General features: G+C 39.5%; 1 long non-coding RNA gene across 1 annotated transcript; it reads left to right on the forward strand.

The window, feature by feature from the left end:
* The first annotated feature begins 3288 nt into the window (after positions 1 to 3288).
* On the forward strand, positions 3289 to 7560 carry LOC128084258 (uncharacterized). Its single transcript, XR_008208408.1, has 3 exons — positions 3289 to 3387; positions 3551 to 3695; positions 5762 to 7560. It is a non-coding gene; the product is annotated as an uncharacterized LOC128084258 (long non-coding RNA).
* Positions 7561 to 16478: the final 8918 nt, after the last annotated feature.

The following is a 16478-nucleotide window of genomic DNA, read 5'->3' on the forward strand; positions in this document are numbered from 1 at the left end:
TGTTTCATATACACAAATTATGTCCTGCTTTGGACACTTGTCATTCCCCAAGGTTTATATGGTTTTCCTCATAAGCTCAACTTCTTAACAGAAATGAGAACTGCTCACCAGCCCTCCTTGAGACCTGGAAAGTATAATTAAGTATCTTTCATTTTTCCCAGCAGCTGGGAACTGTCACAGTTGTTCATGACACAGCTCATGATACAGTTATGTTCCAAAAGGTTGGCTGACTTATTCTTTAATTAGAAAAGCTAAATCTTCGTTCATAGGTTGCTGTGAAAGTAATGACTTCTGTTTATTTCCGTGGGAGCTACAATCAATACAAAGAGCACAATAACACCTCTTGATAGAGCATATTTCAGATACAAAACACTATTATTCAACACAGTTGCCACCATTAGCTGTGCTTTTTTGCCAGTGATGAACAAGAGCCTGCATGCTGCACTTGTAAAAGTTTGCACCAGTGGAGATGACCTGTTGTCACTGTTGTCATTCTTGACATTCTTCTACTAACTGCTCTGGAACATCTGGAGTCCACTGCATGCTCCCTCATCCAGCTTCCAACATTTCCTTTCTTTGACCTCAGTTGTGTTGTGGGGCAGGGAGAAGTTCTTCCTTTCTTTGTGTGCTCAGAGAGTCAGGTGGTTGCTTTTGTTCATAAACAGCAATTGCCTCAAGAGGAGTCGCATAAAGGGATATATGAGCTGAATAAGATTTTGGAGAATTGACCTCTTTATTTGATGCTTTGTACTAATGCATTTTCTGGTCTTGTGCTATTTATTTATTTATTTTGCCATTTTGACTATTAATTTATCTAAATTTAAAATAAATTGAAGTATGTCAGGACTGCATTTTTTTGTGATGAGAACATGTTAAATAATAAGCAGAGAAAGAAAATGGGAGTAATGATGAATACGGAGCGTTAGAAGCAATTCTGCTTTTGAAAAATAGGTATTTAGAAATGAAATAAATGGGGATAAAAGAAAAACAGGTTATTTTTCTATGTGTAGGTAATAACCCTGTATGAGTGTCTTGCTCCAGTGCTGTTTGCTAACTAATAAGGAGAATTTCAAAGATCTTGTAAGCACCCAGTGGTTTTTCATAGAAATGCCACAAAACCCATGAATAGTACTGTATTTTAAAAGATTTCTTAGATTGGTAGATGAAAATTCTGACTTATTTGTGAAGAAACAATGAAAGACGTGGGAGGGTAAGGAGCCAACTGCTGAATTACCAATTCCACCCACTGAGGTGGATGAACCGTACTATCTTGAGGGAAACATAAAATATGGTTTATTGTCTCTGCTCTGATTTCTTTGCTTCTACCAAATACTTTTTTTTCCCAAATCTTCAATTTTATCATTGCATATAGGAAAATGGCTCTGCATTTGGTCGTATGAATTACCATGAATAATCTCCATCGTGCCGAGGACCAAATCACTGCAGAGAACAGAAACAGAAACACAGCTACATGTAGCTGTTTAAATTTAAGCATCCTTTGTTTGGTATTTGGCTTTCATTCGACCAGAATTATTTTACAGGATGTGCTGTGTTTCTCTACTCAGGCACATGCCAGCGTCCATTTTGCTTCCATTAATATATAACTCTTAATCAAAGTCAGCATTCTGACTGCTCTGCGCCCTATCTTGCCAGTCATTAAAGCTCTCAAAAGGACCATACTTTGCCCTCTTTGTATGTCAGATAATGTAGTCTGGGTCCTTTGAAACCCTAGTAGGACACATTTCTCTTTTCTATCTGCTTGCTTGTATCTCTGAGGACTGCAGTCCATCTGTGCAAACAAGCACCTGTGGGAATCGTATCTGTAAGAAAAAACACAGGCTTTTCATGGTATTCATAATCAGGCTGAGAAATTAAGCATCTATGTAGGAAAGGTAAAGCTTGATAATGCCCTTAAACCAATGGAACCTATTCCTAAAATTTTGTTATTATTTTTGGCCAAAGTGATTAAACAGAGCTTGACATCTTGTGTTAGGACAAAAATAAACAAATAAAGACAAAGCTGAAAGATCTTGGATTTACAGTGAGTTAAGGCCCATAATCAATTAAGGCCTATAAACCCAATTATCTTTGGATCAGAATTCCCCATTTTCAAAAGACCTGTGTGGTTGTTTAAATTTGTTATCACTTCATAGCAGTGAACGACATGAAGATTTTAATTAGAGCCAGAAGCTTATACAAGATGAGATTAAAATAGAGAAGAAAAAACTTAATATAATTTATCAGTTTGGGGATTATCTTACAGCATGATCCAATTAATTTTTTAGGGATACTGTTCTGAATTATATTTGTCAGTGCAGAAAGACACAGACCCATTGCTGACAACATTTTCCCAAGTTGAAAGTATATTTTAATAAGTGAACTCTGCTTACCCAATGGCAAGGAAGTTTGTGCAAATTAAATTTTACTGATCAAGCAGAACAAGATTACAGCTATATGGAAATCACTTTAATGGACACAGATTTGCAGGTTTTAGACTGAAAACTAACCTGGAGGAAATCTTTGTGGTGTTCTGTGCTGATTAAAAATAAATAAAATATTGTGAAGCACTACAGCAGTTTGCACTTTCTCTTATGAGTAGCTCTTCAATTTTTTGAAATTTATTCCATGAGAGATGGTAGGATTAAGTCTTTTTAAATTATTGATTCAGCAAGGGGTTCCATTCGTTTTGCTGTCCCACACAGTTCTCTGTTCCTACTTTGCACAGCTAACCCATGCTAGAGGTATCACAGATAGGAAAGTGAATCGGTGCCTCTCCTTGAGCTAGCATTAAGCTGTTTTGAACTATCAGGACTTCGGTCCTGGACTTCATTTAGAGGGATGACCACATCCTAATGATTAGGTTCGTTTTTCATGCCAATTAATGGACATTTGCATGGGCAATCTCTGTGGCAGAAATGTGAGATGAGGAAAAGATTGTGGGCAAGAGGATGAAAGTAGAGTAAACAGCTTGGAAAAACTGCATGGAGTAAGACCAGGGAAGAAGATGGTGGGAAACAGGAGGGATCTTTGGTATGAACAGGAAGAAGCAGTGGGAAGAGCAAAAACTCCTGCTAATGCACTTAGAAGTAGATGTGATTTCCTATTCATGAAGGGAAATGTGTACTCACTCAAGACAGATTTGCAGGTAAAAGGTGACTCAGATCTGCAATCAAGTGAGTTATTTTTCCCCAAGCTGAAGTTCTGCCAGCTGTGGCATCTAATTATCTCTGGCTGTGCCTGCAAAGTATTTAAAGGCAATTCTGATACCAGCTGCATCTGGCCATGGTGCCCAGCAACTTGCACTGCCTGAACTGTGATTTCTGTATGGGCGCAGCCTGCCCTTGCAAGAAAGTTGGGTGGATCAGGACCTTGGGTGCCCACAGCTTTGTGAGTACTTTGTTCTGCAGCAGGGACTAGAAAACGAGACAGATGAGGAGTGACTGATGGACCTGGGGTTGTTTAGTTTGGAGGAAAGAAGACTGAGGGGAGACCTTGTTGCTATCTACAACTATATGATTGGATGTTGTGATGAGGTCTTGTTTTTTCTCAGGTGACAAGTGATGGGACATGAAGTAACAGCATCAAATTGCACCACGAGGAGTTTAGATTGGATATTGGGAAGAAGTTCTTCAGGGAAAGAATGGTTAGGCTGGAATGGTCTACCTACTGAAGTGATGGAGACCCTTTCCTGGAAGGTATTTAAGAGATGTATGGATATGGCACTTAGGGACATGATTACAATCGGACAGGATGACCTTAGTGGTCTTTTCCAACCATAGTGATTCTCTGATTTTATGATTTAGTGGTGGACTTGGTAGTGTTCTGTTGGCAGTTGGACTTAATGATCTTTTCTAACTTAAATGATTTTGTGGTTCCATGATTCAATTTGATATCGCTAGAACAGTGCCCCAATGATGGACTTTGGGGATTAGGGTTAGCATCTGCTGAGATTATATAGAAAGAGGTGAGAAAGACAGACTTCAGAGTGCCTGCCTCAGTGCCTAACTGTATGGTTAAAATTTGATGAGATGAAGTTTGTTGTGTGATATGCCCATGCACACACACACACACGCACACACATATGCATATATTTAATGAATTAGAGTGTTTCCTTTTGTATGTGGTAGCAACCGTACTAGGAAAAAGTACAGTTTTGTTCCCTACTGTGGCATCATATACAGATAGTCTAATGGTTTAGTAAAAATTGGTATTGCCTTCAAATTTGTGGAAGATTAGACTGGATCTGTTCTAGAAGTACAGTTGTTTTAAACCTGCTTAGTATTTCTGAGGTATCACTGCTGAAGAATGAACACTTAACTTCCTCTGTCACAGCTTTTTTTCTTCTTGAATATATAAGACATAGTAGATTACAACATTTTGGGCAACGTGTTTGTATTACTCAGATTATTTGTAAAAGGGGAAATACTTTCTTTTTTGTGTAGAAAAAAATAATTTTTCTACGCTTACAGATCAGACTTGTGTATTATCTTGGATTTCTTTATTCTTATTAGGACTTGTGGCAATATGAAATAATGCTTTGTACTATTCTCTGCTGTAACAAATGCAGGCCACTTCATCCAGCTAAGTATTCATTCAACAGACATTCCTGTCTTCTGTTTTCTTCACCTTTTGTAAGATTTCAGCAGGGAGATGAACTAGTTCCTCTAGGCTCTCTTAATGATCAATGGAGAAAAATAAGTACTTGTATGATGTTATTCAGTTGCTCTGTTTTGGACATTTACTTGAGAATGAGATAAATCATGGCCAAAAAGTAACTGTTTCTCTCCAGGGATTATATAGGGAGTATGTGCTACTGGATCATAGAGATTTGCTTATGAGTTCATCCTTGTATTATGCATACCCACGTTTACGTATATATATACATATCTAATTGCTTATAATAATTTCTTGGTCATTCCCCAGACTTTTGCTCTCTTTCTTTGTGAAACTATATTGCTAGGCTGAAATTCATTCTTGTTTTGCTGAGTGAAAAGCAATTGGAAATATATTAATATATATTTGAGCTGATATGTTCCACCAAGACCGCATGCTTTGAAATCAATGAATGGTTTTATCTTCTATCCTCAGCTTCTTATGCAACCTTGCGATCTGATGTAGCTTCTTCCAAATTGCTTTTGGATTTTGTTAGTACTACTGCATTTGGGATGTTAGCTATTTACAAGTCAACACTTATTTGGGGCATCTATTGTTCACGTTTTTCCTGGTATATATGTTGTATGTGCAGGAAAAGTGCAGGTGCACAAGGACTCAGGCTAGTCTGATCAAGATGTATGCAGAAAGCAAGAAAGACTACTTAGTTATTTTCCCTACTGAGAGCTCTGTTACACAAGCAATTAAATTAACTGTCCTGGCATGTTTTTGAGTCTTTTTCTCTCTCAATCAGTCTTTTTAAGATGTTCCCATTCTTCTTCATTCTCAGATTTCCAAATGTGTGAACAATTAGTGTCCTCTGATGTTCGTTAAACATTGCTGGGCTGTAAATTGAGATTCAACACCATGTTTCCCAAAGTCAGAGCAGTCTGGGTCATTAAAAAAGACTGGGTACACAGTGTGGAGGGTCGTAACTTGCTGATCGTGTCACAGATAAAAGCTCCTTTCCAGTGTTCTTCTAATGACTCCTGCAGTATCTTTGATATCTGGAGAGTTTGTGGCCATTTTCTTTAATGCCCTGAATATTATGAGTTGTAAGTGCTTAGTTTCTTCATGTTTATCATCTTGACTGAAATATCTTTTTTTCTAGAGAGGAGAAAACCTGGATGCCTGGAGTCTGTGATGCAGAAAATTTGGATGGAACCTCGCTGGAAGAGCATCCTGAAGTTATGAAAAAGCAAATCTAAACCTTTAAGAACATTTCTACAAATCAGGTTCTTCAGAAATGAAATTGTTATTGCAGAAATTTTCATTGGCTTTTATAATTTTCATTTAGTATTAGCCACTATATTCTTTTCATCTATTTTTCCTTACCATATGAAGTGCCAAGTCCTATTTCACTTTCCCTTTGCCTATAAGCAAGCAGTTAATCAAAAAGAAGCACTAAAACCACAGAGAAATGGGAATAGTGTAGAAGAGAAAAATTGGGCTTGCTAAGGGAGCTGAAGAGACCGGAGAAGAGGAAAACTGGAGACAATCTTCTGTATCCACCTACCACATCCTTCAGTGCTTATTCCATTATCTGTTCAGAGAAAGATATAAGGTAAGGAGTCTTCATCCAGTATGACCTCTGCTCCCAAGAATTAACAAGGGTGAGCAGGCATCTCTCTATGCCTCTATAAACACTGAAGCTTGGGTGGAAAAAAAAAAAAAAGCATACATTTCTAAAAAGCCCAATAACTATTGAGCCTCTCTGCTAAAAGACACAGAAGAGACCCACAAGTGGGTTGACTTGTATGTGGACTTGCATGTGGTTTCTACTATGTAAATGGAAATAACCAGTAATCAGATGAAATTATTCCTTCTGACGGAACCATGGCCATCCCAGCTACAACCCTGTCAATGCTGAATATTTTCTGCCCTTTCCAGACCTCTTTTTCTTACAGTCTGTAGAGTAAAACAAAAGTCTGAAGGCAGAAAGCCTCCACATAGCAGCTTGAGGATCTTGATGTTTGAGCCAAAGAGCTGATGTTACATCTGAAGAAAAATTTGGAGGAGTAACAGCAAACAGACTTTGGGGAAAATTTCTTTCTCCTAATCATAGAATGGCCTGGGTTGAAAAGGACCTCAAAGATCATTTTAATTTCAACCCCTTGCCATAGGCAGGGTTGTCAAACACTAGACCAGGCTGCCCAGAGCCACATCCAGCCTGGCCTTGGGTGTCTTCTGGACTAGGGCACTCACAACCTCTCTGGGCAACCTAGTCCAGTGAACAGGTTTCTCCTTGAAAGTATTTGGTGAGTTCTGGGATAAATGAGGGAACATCCATCAAACACACAGTACTCATGCCTTACCCATCCTCCTCTTGTCCACAGCTCTGCAAAGAGTGAGGGATGCAAGCTCAGGTTACCCCTGCACTCAGGCATCCTTTGAAGGAGTGGGAGGGAAAAATCAGTCAGCCTGCCCTGCAGAACAAAATTCACAACAAAAGGATCTGTTTAAAACCGTTTTCTGATGTCACTCAATTCCTTTCATGAAATCATCATCATTGATGCCTGTTGCTATAACAACATGTTAATCTTTCTTCAGTATTACTCATGCAACACAAATGCCTACAGACATGTCACTATTGTGAAGTACACCTGTAAAATGTTTATTTAAAAATATCTTATGTGCAGTGCATCTAATTATGTGCAATGGGATGAAGCACATTTATTTACAGAAACATCATTTCTTGAAGAAAAGCCAGCTCCAATTCATCCTAAGCAGCCTGAGTGGGAAAAAAAATAAGGAAACCAGAGAAAAGAGCATTCTTCGAGTGAATCAGCATTTTCAGTGAACACTTTTCTCTTTTTTTTTTTTTTTTTTTTTTCCTTCAGTATTTCCAAAATTCTTTTCAAGAGCTCACAGTAACCAGCTGTTTTCTGCCTTTTGAGTTTCATTCTGTATAAGGGGTTGCAAAATGAAGCTGAAGCAGCTTCAGCTATTTTGGTCAGTTCTGTGGCTTTCTGTGTTTGTACGTATTTAGGAATGCTAATTAAAAAGAGCAAGTGCCTTAAAGATCAGAGTTTATCATTTTTTTTTCTGGACATTATTAAGTTCATGTCGAACATCTGCCTCTTTGGTAACATCAAAGGCAGAAAGACGTCAATACAACAGGCCGTGTCATGGATGGGAAATCTGCTTCAGCAATGCTTAATATGCCATTAATGAGTGAGGACCACAAGACTCTCATTTGGGGGCCAGAACAAGGGGGGTTGTGCTGGACTTGGTAGCTTTTAGATATAGTGCAGAAGGAGGTATGGTTGTGCCACCAGTTGAGGTACACCTTTAGTTAATTCACTAAATATTGTCTGAGTGTCAGAATTCAGAAGGATATACACTACATTCATGAAACAGGCACAAGCTTTCAGATAGCTCATCTAATTTTTCTTTTCTGTAAAGAAAAGATATATATATATTTTTAATAAACAGACATTTCAAGGAAAAAAAAATGGACTAAATCCAGAGAAACACACTGAATAGATGAAAATATCGTTTCATAAAATAGTTTTATGCTTCAATAAAAGCAAAGAGTTCAGCTTAAGTCCCCATGCAGTCATATTCACAAAACACAAGAGAAGGTACAGGATCTGTGAATCACTGTTTCTCCTGGCAGGTTTCTGAAATGTGGGCTGACAGCACTTGGCACGGCCAGTATGATATCACAACAACCAGAGTAAATAGTTGCAGAAATCTTTTTCAGCCCTAGTTGAAGATCAGTGAAAGCAGCTATGGGAGAACTGATGTTGCCTGACTGCTGCATCTGAAATAAAGCCTTTTTTTAATTCTTGTTTCTGTGTCACTATTGCTTGAGCGAGCTGTTTTCTGTTTCTTTTCAGTTATGTGGCCTGACCTCAGTATTTTGTGAATAATATTGCCAGCACTGTTAACTTCCTTAGAAACCAAGGAGGGTGGTGAGATTTCACTGGGGGAATAGAAGCAAAAGAATTGTACTCGAGAGCCCAAAGCAACACATCAGTGACCTGAGTACAAAATAAGTTTGATTGAGCTGGGCACACCTGGGTGTACATTTGAGTCGGATTCTTCCTTCTCCCTCAGGATCTACACCCACCACAGCACCTCTGCCTCTGGCTCTGACTGGCTTACAGAGCAGCCAAGGATTTGCAGCAGTTCTGTGCTGCTACTTTAGGAGGCAGCAGGAGGATGCAAAATACTCCAGTGGCCCCTGCAACTTTGAAACTCTTTAAGTTGTTCTGAGCTTGATGATAGATGGAGACTTCATTCATTGGGTGACTTTGTCAGCAGGAATTTTAGTAAGTTAGGGGGGATAGAGGTGGAGAATGGTTCCTTCTGATGGAAACCTGCCAGAAGAGCATTTACTTTCAGGTCAGTCTGCTTATTTGCATAGATGGGGCACATGGGAGATGCAGAATTTGTGGTGATGGGCGCCTCATCAGCTCTCTTGGAATTACCAGGCTGTTTCTCTTTCTGCCACAGACATCAAATGGTGACTGAATCAGCTATGCCTTATCTGAAACTCGACTAAAGGTAGCTGTGTGAAAGTATTCAGTTATTATTTCCTTGATATTTGGTTATCAGTGCTTCACTAACAGTGAACAAACCCCACCAACACTCCTTCCAGGTCTGGTCCGCACCAATACATATCCTTCTGGTTTTGGTGAAAAACACTGAATGGAGAACGATGCATAATTTCTATGCTGTGCCTGTCAGACTCCACACACTAATGCTCTCTGTCACTTCCCTTCCATGTACTTATGAATATTGCTCTTTGTTTGATGATTTTTTTCCATTTTCTTTTGTCAGGTTGTCACAATAAATTGTAACTCTCAGAAATGTATTGCAAGTAATTGCCAGATATTTTTATGTGCCATGCTTGAGCTGCAGCTTAATCACTGAAGATCACTGTGAAATTTTGATAAAACTTTATTTAATCACTTCAAAATCTGCTTGGAACTAGAAACAGAAATTAAGTGATGTGTTGCAGGTTCCCATTGTATTAACATGTACACTCAACGCTCTGTAATAATAAGACCTAAGATTTTGGTGATAGTTTGTGCTTCCTTGCTGTAATGTGCTTGACTTAACAAACTTTTAACAGGCCTCCAACATATATTATTCTCCTGAAAAGTTGTGAATATTCATTCAATTTTAAAAAAGTACAGGAGTTAAACACATGAGCATGCATCTGCTGGAATGTTTGGGGATTTTTCTGTACAGTAAAACTATGATCAATAGTAAAGGTTTTTTTATTGTTCACTATGGAAGATTTAATAATGGCTTATAAAGGGTGGCTCTTTCTAGTACTTGGAGATACTATGTACCCAGGAAGAAATATGTGATTGGATGAAAATTGGTAAACTGAGATCATAGACCTTTTTTCAAGGGATAGCATTCAATTCCCAAGGCTGTTGCAACAACTTTCTGCAGTCTGTATGATAATCTCTTTCAGTTTTCTAGAGGGAAGATATTCCTGCTTTCTTCTGAATTGAAAGGTTAATGTTTCCACAATATGGGATTACCTTGTCCTGTGGATTGTCTCTAATGCCTTTGATATATGAACCCACAGACGAACTTCTCTTTGTGCTGGTAGTGAAAGGCTAGCCTGTAAAACAATCCTTGTTCACTGATAAAAAGCACACTCCAATTTCTGAATTCTAGGGGGGATTACAGATACACAAAGAATCTGTCTGCCCAAAACATATTATCCTGTTGGTCTGATTTCTCGGATTATCAAATTGCACTAATATTGATCAGTTGGCCTTAATGGAACCAAGAAATTTAATTGTACTATTGCAAAGGGTTATTCCCAAAGAACACAGCTCTATGCAAAATCCCTGGAGAAAAACACAAAGCATAGTATGCTCTTGCTTTGCTTTTTGAGTGTTTCTGACAATTGGGAATGGCTAACAACCTTCACAGTCAGATGCTCCTGATGAGCTTTCAATGTTACACAGTCGTGCTCTTGTTCTGCTGGGATTGCCTGCCTTGCCATGTTCTTCTCACGATTCTCCTCCAGTAGCAGTCTTTCCTATGAAGGGAGAGCTCTTTTCCACCACAAAGTATTCTTGTCTTATCCAGAGGTGAGGATATCAAAATGGTTTGAGACTTCTTGCAAACTGTTTGAACTCTGCACAGAAAGCAATATGCACTGTATGAAACATTCATTATACATCTATTTTGCCCTGCTTGTATTACCTAGCTGATTACACCCTTTACATAAGGATGGCATATAATGTAGTAAAAATGTAAATTTGACACTTAGATTGCTGAGTCTCTGTTTCTCTCTTTTATATCCAAGAAACCTCAAAACAAGTAGCCTAGGATAACCATTATCTAGAGAAAGCTCCAGTAGACTCAATCCTGAAGCACTTTTACAGGGCCAAAGAAATGTAGAAAAGAAATGTAAAACCAGACCAGGACCCACAACTCAAAAATCTCATAGGTCCTTTCTTTCTAAGAATCCATAAGATACACCTCTCAAGCGATATGAACATGTTGGACCTAAAATAGCATTTATGTTAAAAGCATGAAGATGCTAAAAAAGCTCTCAGATGCCATAAATACGTCATTTGAGCAGTATGTAGCCTTAAGATGTTATGAAGTAGGGTAATAAAATATTATTTAGCTTCTGTTAAAAATTATGACGATTTTTAACCCTGAAGGTGGCCACTGTAAGCTATCAGTAGAGAAAATGAATTTCTCCTCACTCTTGTCCTCAGTATAGAACATCCTTCTCATATATATACTCTACAGCAGCCACAATTTTTAATTAGAGAAGGATTTATTAGGTAAGGTTCTGTTGTTGTCTAGGGCCTTTCTAGCCCACTAATAATGACAGAGGGCTGTGATATTAACTTTCCTATCGGGCTTAAAATCCAGGCAAAACTGATGCAGACCTCAGGGCTCATGTTGAAGAATGTTGGTATCCACTTCCTGCACTATCAGATGGACCTTGTTTCGGAGGCAGTAGGGGCTGGATGTCCTATGGGGATGGACGAGTGGGGAGCCCATTGTGACCCACTGCAAACCTTGCCCTCACCCACAGGCACTGTTCCACCGGTTCTGATAATGAGGTTTTACAAGTCCCAACATAGAAGCAATGCACTGGGGCCAAGATCTATCCAAGGACTTCAGTCTGAAGCAAGGTGGAGGGACACAGGCAAAAGCAAGGACAAGGACAAGGAATAATCTGTAGCGTGGTCCCAAGTCCATCATCCTGGTGCACCTGCATTACTCAGGCATGAACAGCTGGAACAGGGCTAATCAGGTGAGAGTGCAATAGGGTCTTTTTCAGTCAAGCAAAAGAAGACAAATGCATTTCTGTTTTTGGGTCAGACATTTTATGTCACAAACTAAGTGTTCATTTTTGTCAGGTGCTCTTCCAATATCAAAGAGCCCTCATAAATAATCCACTAATGTTGCACTTTTATCATAAGGTCACTCGCTTAATCCCTTGTGGGCAGCGACAAATGGCAAGCTGTGTCTGACTCAACCATTTCTCTGGCACCCTCTCATTATATGCATTTGGAATAAAACTGCTCTAAGCCCTGCTGAGTAACCTTTACAAAGCGTGCTGCTTACTGGATAGGGTTTGAGGAAAGACAGAGCAATTCAGACTTTTCATAAACACAACCCAGTTTTTAACTAGACTGAATTTTCACAGTAAGGATAATAATTTTCGTACTAAAACTCAAATAAGTGCTATTATAATTGTTTTCCAGTATCCATAGGTATGCTGGACGCTACTCAACCTAAATGAAAGGACCAAGACTCCTGATTTAAAAAATCACAAAGTTCCTGCTTCTGCAAAGGTCACTGAAAGTCATTTTCATAAGTGCACAAGCTCTTGTGAAAGGATACAAGTTTTACATTCACTCAGATGTCTGGCAAAGTTTAACTTATCAGGCAAAGAACATGCTTGGTTTCTGTGAATGGGCTGAAATTCAATCAGCCCTCCTGGGAATCAAGAATGTGGTCACACTAGCTCAGAACAAATATCCCCCTCTACCCAAACTGCCTGTGAGCAGACACCTATGGAAGACATAAAACAAGGATGCTTCCTCCTTACCCCATCGCCACTAATTTCAGCTTGAAGGATTTCCAATTCCTGCCCTGATTTATCTATTCAGTAAGCTCCAAGCAGCTCCTCTTTTGTGGACTTGTCTATTCTCTCCTTGACTCCATTGCATACCTGATCTTTATGTTTTCTTTGCTTTTTGACTTCAACCAAACACAGAGCTGATGGTTTTAAGAAAACAGCTGTCGTTTCCCAAGGCCTCGGTTCTTCAGTGGTTATGCTCAGCTCAGAAGCAGATGCCCTTACTTTTTTGTGTTTACCTATAAATATGACCTTCATTTTGCTCAGGAGGCAAATCATGTTACCTTCACATACCTGATGTTTTTTTGTAAGCATCTGCAGTTTTCAGTGTGTTCTCTGATTATATGTGTGTGGAAATATTGGCATAAATATTTAAAGTGAGTATATTTGACTTCAGTCTCAGAAGGCAGCAGTCTTGAATAATTGCAATACTCTCAAATATGGCTAGTATAAAAAATGTAAGGGAGGAACAAACCAATTCGGTGTTTTGTCCTTCCCATGGTGGTTTGCTTATTTTCATAGATGAAGGGCTACAGAGACTAAACTTGCTGAAGACACAGGTCTTCCCATATGAAGCTTCAGCATAATGAGCAAATAATGCATTAAATTGCTTCCTCTGAATTATCTATGCTTTTAATTTTAGAAAATCAATCAATTTGAGGGTCAAATTAGCTTATAATTTATCAGTGTGTGATTTGCTTCAAAACAAGTGTCCATCCTGCTTCAAAGTGCAACAATCCATGTATTTCACTTTGTAACCACTAATCAGCTGAATGCAGAAAGTTTTTTCTCCAAGCAGATAAAAATTATCTTTCTTTAAAGCTCAGTAAGTCCTAAAGCCTGGCAAGCATTACTGATCTCCTCCCTCTCAGCAGAGCTGCTTGAGGAGGGAGACATCATTGTATTGTCCCTGCAGTGGAAGTCTTTGAAGTTAGTTCAACAAAGATAAAACAAGCTTGGAGTATTAATAAGCTGCAGTCACACCAGGATATACTGAGTTACACTAATATATACTAAGTCTGTTGTCCTGAGCCATTATAAATTATGTCTTATTATGTAGTTCATAACCACAGGAATTTCATACGAAGACTATAAACTATTTATTATATAAATAAATTAATTTTTACTCATTAGCACACTCTCACAGAGTTGAAAATATTTCTTCTTAGACTTCCTGCATTAAGATTTAAACTATATCAGCAACCACCATATCTAGGCTTGCAAATTCTCTCCTAAAGTTCCTGACTTCTGAAATCAGAGACTTCCACTAAGTTCTAGTTAATTCTAACTTAACAGTTTTAAAACACATGGAATTGAAAACCTAAGAAACCATTACACTGACATCTTGCTGCACCAGACAACAGGAAAAAGCTGTCTCAAAAAGAATAGGGCAGTAGTCCAGTATAAAGGTTGGAAAGACATAAGCTGAAGATCAAGATTTAAGTGTAGTTAAATGTCCATATGTCCTATGATGTGTCCTATGATTCTACAATATTTGCTAATGCCACTGTTGCAGTAGTGTCAGAAGAATGGTTTCTTGCAGCGTTTGCAGATGTTTTGTTACATGGCTTTCTCAGGCGTGCGTGCCTGCTCACAAATCAGCCCGTCTCAACCAGCATGCTTCCACCATTACACAACCAAGAACATCTGTCTGTGGTGAGGACACCCCACCACAACCAAATGGCCGTGCAGCAGCAATGCATCCCTGCACATCTGCTGCATCATCTGAGGCAGACGGTGCTGCATCATGCAACACAAAGCAATGAACTAATGCGAAGTTTCTTTCATCCAAATTGTGTTAGGTTTGGAAATGACACGACCCGTAAACATTCATGCACAAAGCTGTATGAAGATCAAACAGAATTCTGCACAGTAGATCTCACAGTCAGAGAGTTAAAGTGAAATATATGGATGAGAAGTTGTAGATAAGAAAAAATAAACTTAGATGATACGCTATAACCAGGTAGGTATGATTAAGATCTTTCCTTGATTCATATCTATAAATAATACATAATTGGATTATTACAGAATTATCATATTGGTGTCTGTCTTATATAACACTTAATCATGGAATGGCTAGGAATGGAAGGAACCTTAAAAATCATCTAGTTCCCACTTTCTTGCTATGGGCAAGGTTATATACATAGTTACACTCTGGCATAGCCAAGCATGAAGAAAAATTAAATAACATCAAATAACAGTGGAATTAATATGAAATTAGTATCAACCAACTGAAGACATCCATCCAGTTATGGAAGTGCTCTGCACCAGATGCTGGAGTAGGTCTTAGCTTTAGTGAGCAGCAGGAGTGAGGTCCAAAAAGGAGACATTCTATCTCTTTGAAGCCTGCATGGTCCCAGCATCCATCCTCAGGGACCATGGGTTGTGCTGTGGTTAGCCTGGCCATGAGCACAGTGCTGCAGCCTCTAGAGGGTGACAGTAGGTGACCAGGTGATGACAGCTGTGGGCACCACAGGCTTGCAGAAGTCACCTCCACTCCAGCAGGGGGGGAAAGCTATGCTGACAGCTCTCTCTGCACCAGGATTGTTTGTAGGCTCTAAGCCAGACCCAACAATAGGTACCAGTAGTCAAAACATCAGCTCATCACCAGGTCATGCTGGCACAGGAGTATTTACAGAGGAGATTTTTATAGCACGCATTCATCTCTTGTTCGTCATTTATATGCACGCTGCTGTGAATCATTAACAGTGCTCTTTATCCAAGCTTCTTTAAGAAAGGCTGGATGTAACAAACCACATTTCTGTCACCGTTTATTGGTAACATGGCATAGTCAAAACCCCAGGTAGCAGCGCTCAGCGTGGGAGCATCTGGCTTCTTCAGAACGCTTGAACAGCTGCTAAAGAAAAAGGTTGTTTTCAGTTGCATCAGGTGTCTAAGCAGGAGTTTAATTTGGGGGGAAAATGTCAATCTGCCAATTCTCAATACTGGGAAAGCAAAGCTCCACCACAAACATCACTAATGGCTTGCTCCCAATAGCATTTGGGGGCTGTTGTCACTATCTGACCACACCTTGCTGGTAGCTGGCTTGGAAACTGAAAGCCAAAGACAGAAAACTGCTAGGAAGTATGTGCAGGGAACTGGAGACTGAGGAGAGGAGATGCTGGGGAGCTGGTAAGGTGGTCTTTGAGGAGCTGTAGATGAATGAGTCTCTTTGATGGGAAACTTTGGGTCACCCTCTACTACTTTCTACCAGCCTTTCTCCTCTTTTGGGCAATTCCCCAGCTTCTGGATGCAAGGTGAAACTCCTGGCATGGACAAGATGTAGAACTTTCTCTTAGGAGAAGATGAAGGGACAGGCAGCAGCTGCTGAGGAAAGTGGCAGGATGAAAGCATGAGCTTTGTGTTTCTTAGCAAAAGGGGAGGTGTCTGGAGCACGCAGGAAGGAGAGCAAAGAAGGAAAGGAACAGGCAAAAGGAGAAGCAATCATAAATTCAGCCTGTGTGACTGAGCAGCCTCCAGATACTCTTAACTCATCTCAATGTGGAAATGCCACTGACTCCTCATTTCTGTGCTGAGCATCCAGAGCCAGATATCTGTCCTGAGAAGTGTCTGAAACCAGGGCTGTGGCTTAAAAAGGCTTTGTGAGGCTGAGTAGGGACTGCAGAAAACCTAATAACTCCTCAGTCACGGCAGTTTAAGCTTTGCCTGCAAAAATGAGAGACTGAAAGTGGCCCAGGAGCTGGTTGGAAGGTCTGTCACATACAATTTACATTTTCTTTCCAAA

Source organism: Tympanuchus pallidicinctus, unplaced genomic scaffold, assembly GCF_026119805.1.
Source record: "Tympanuchus pallidicinctus isolate F22 unplaced genomic scaffold, pur_lepc_1.0 scaffold1, whole genome shotgun sequence".
In the NCBI taxonomy this organism is placed as follows: domain Eukaryota; kingdom Metazoa; phylum Chordata; class Aves; order Galliformes; family Phasianidae; genus Tympanuchus; species Tympanuchus pallidicinctus.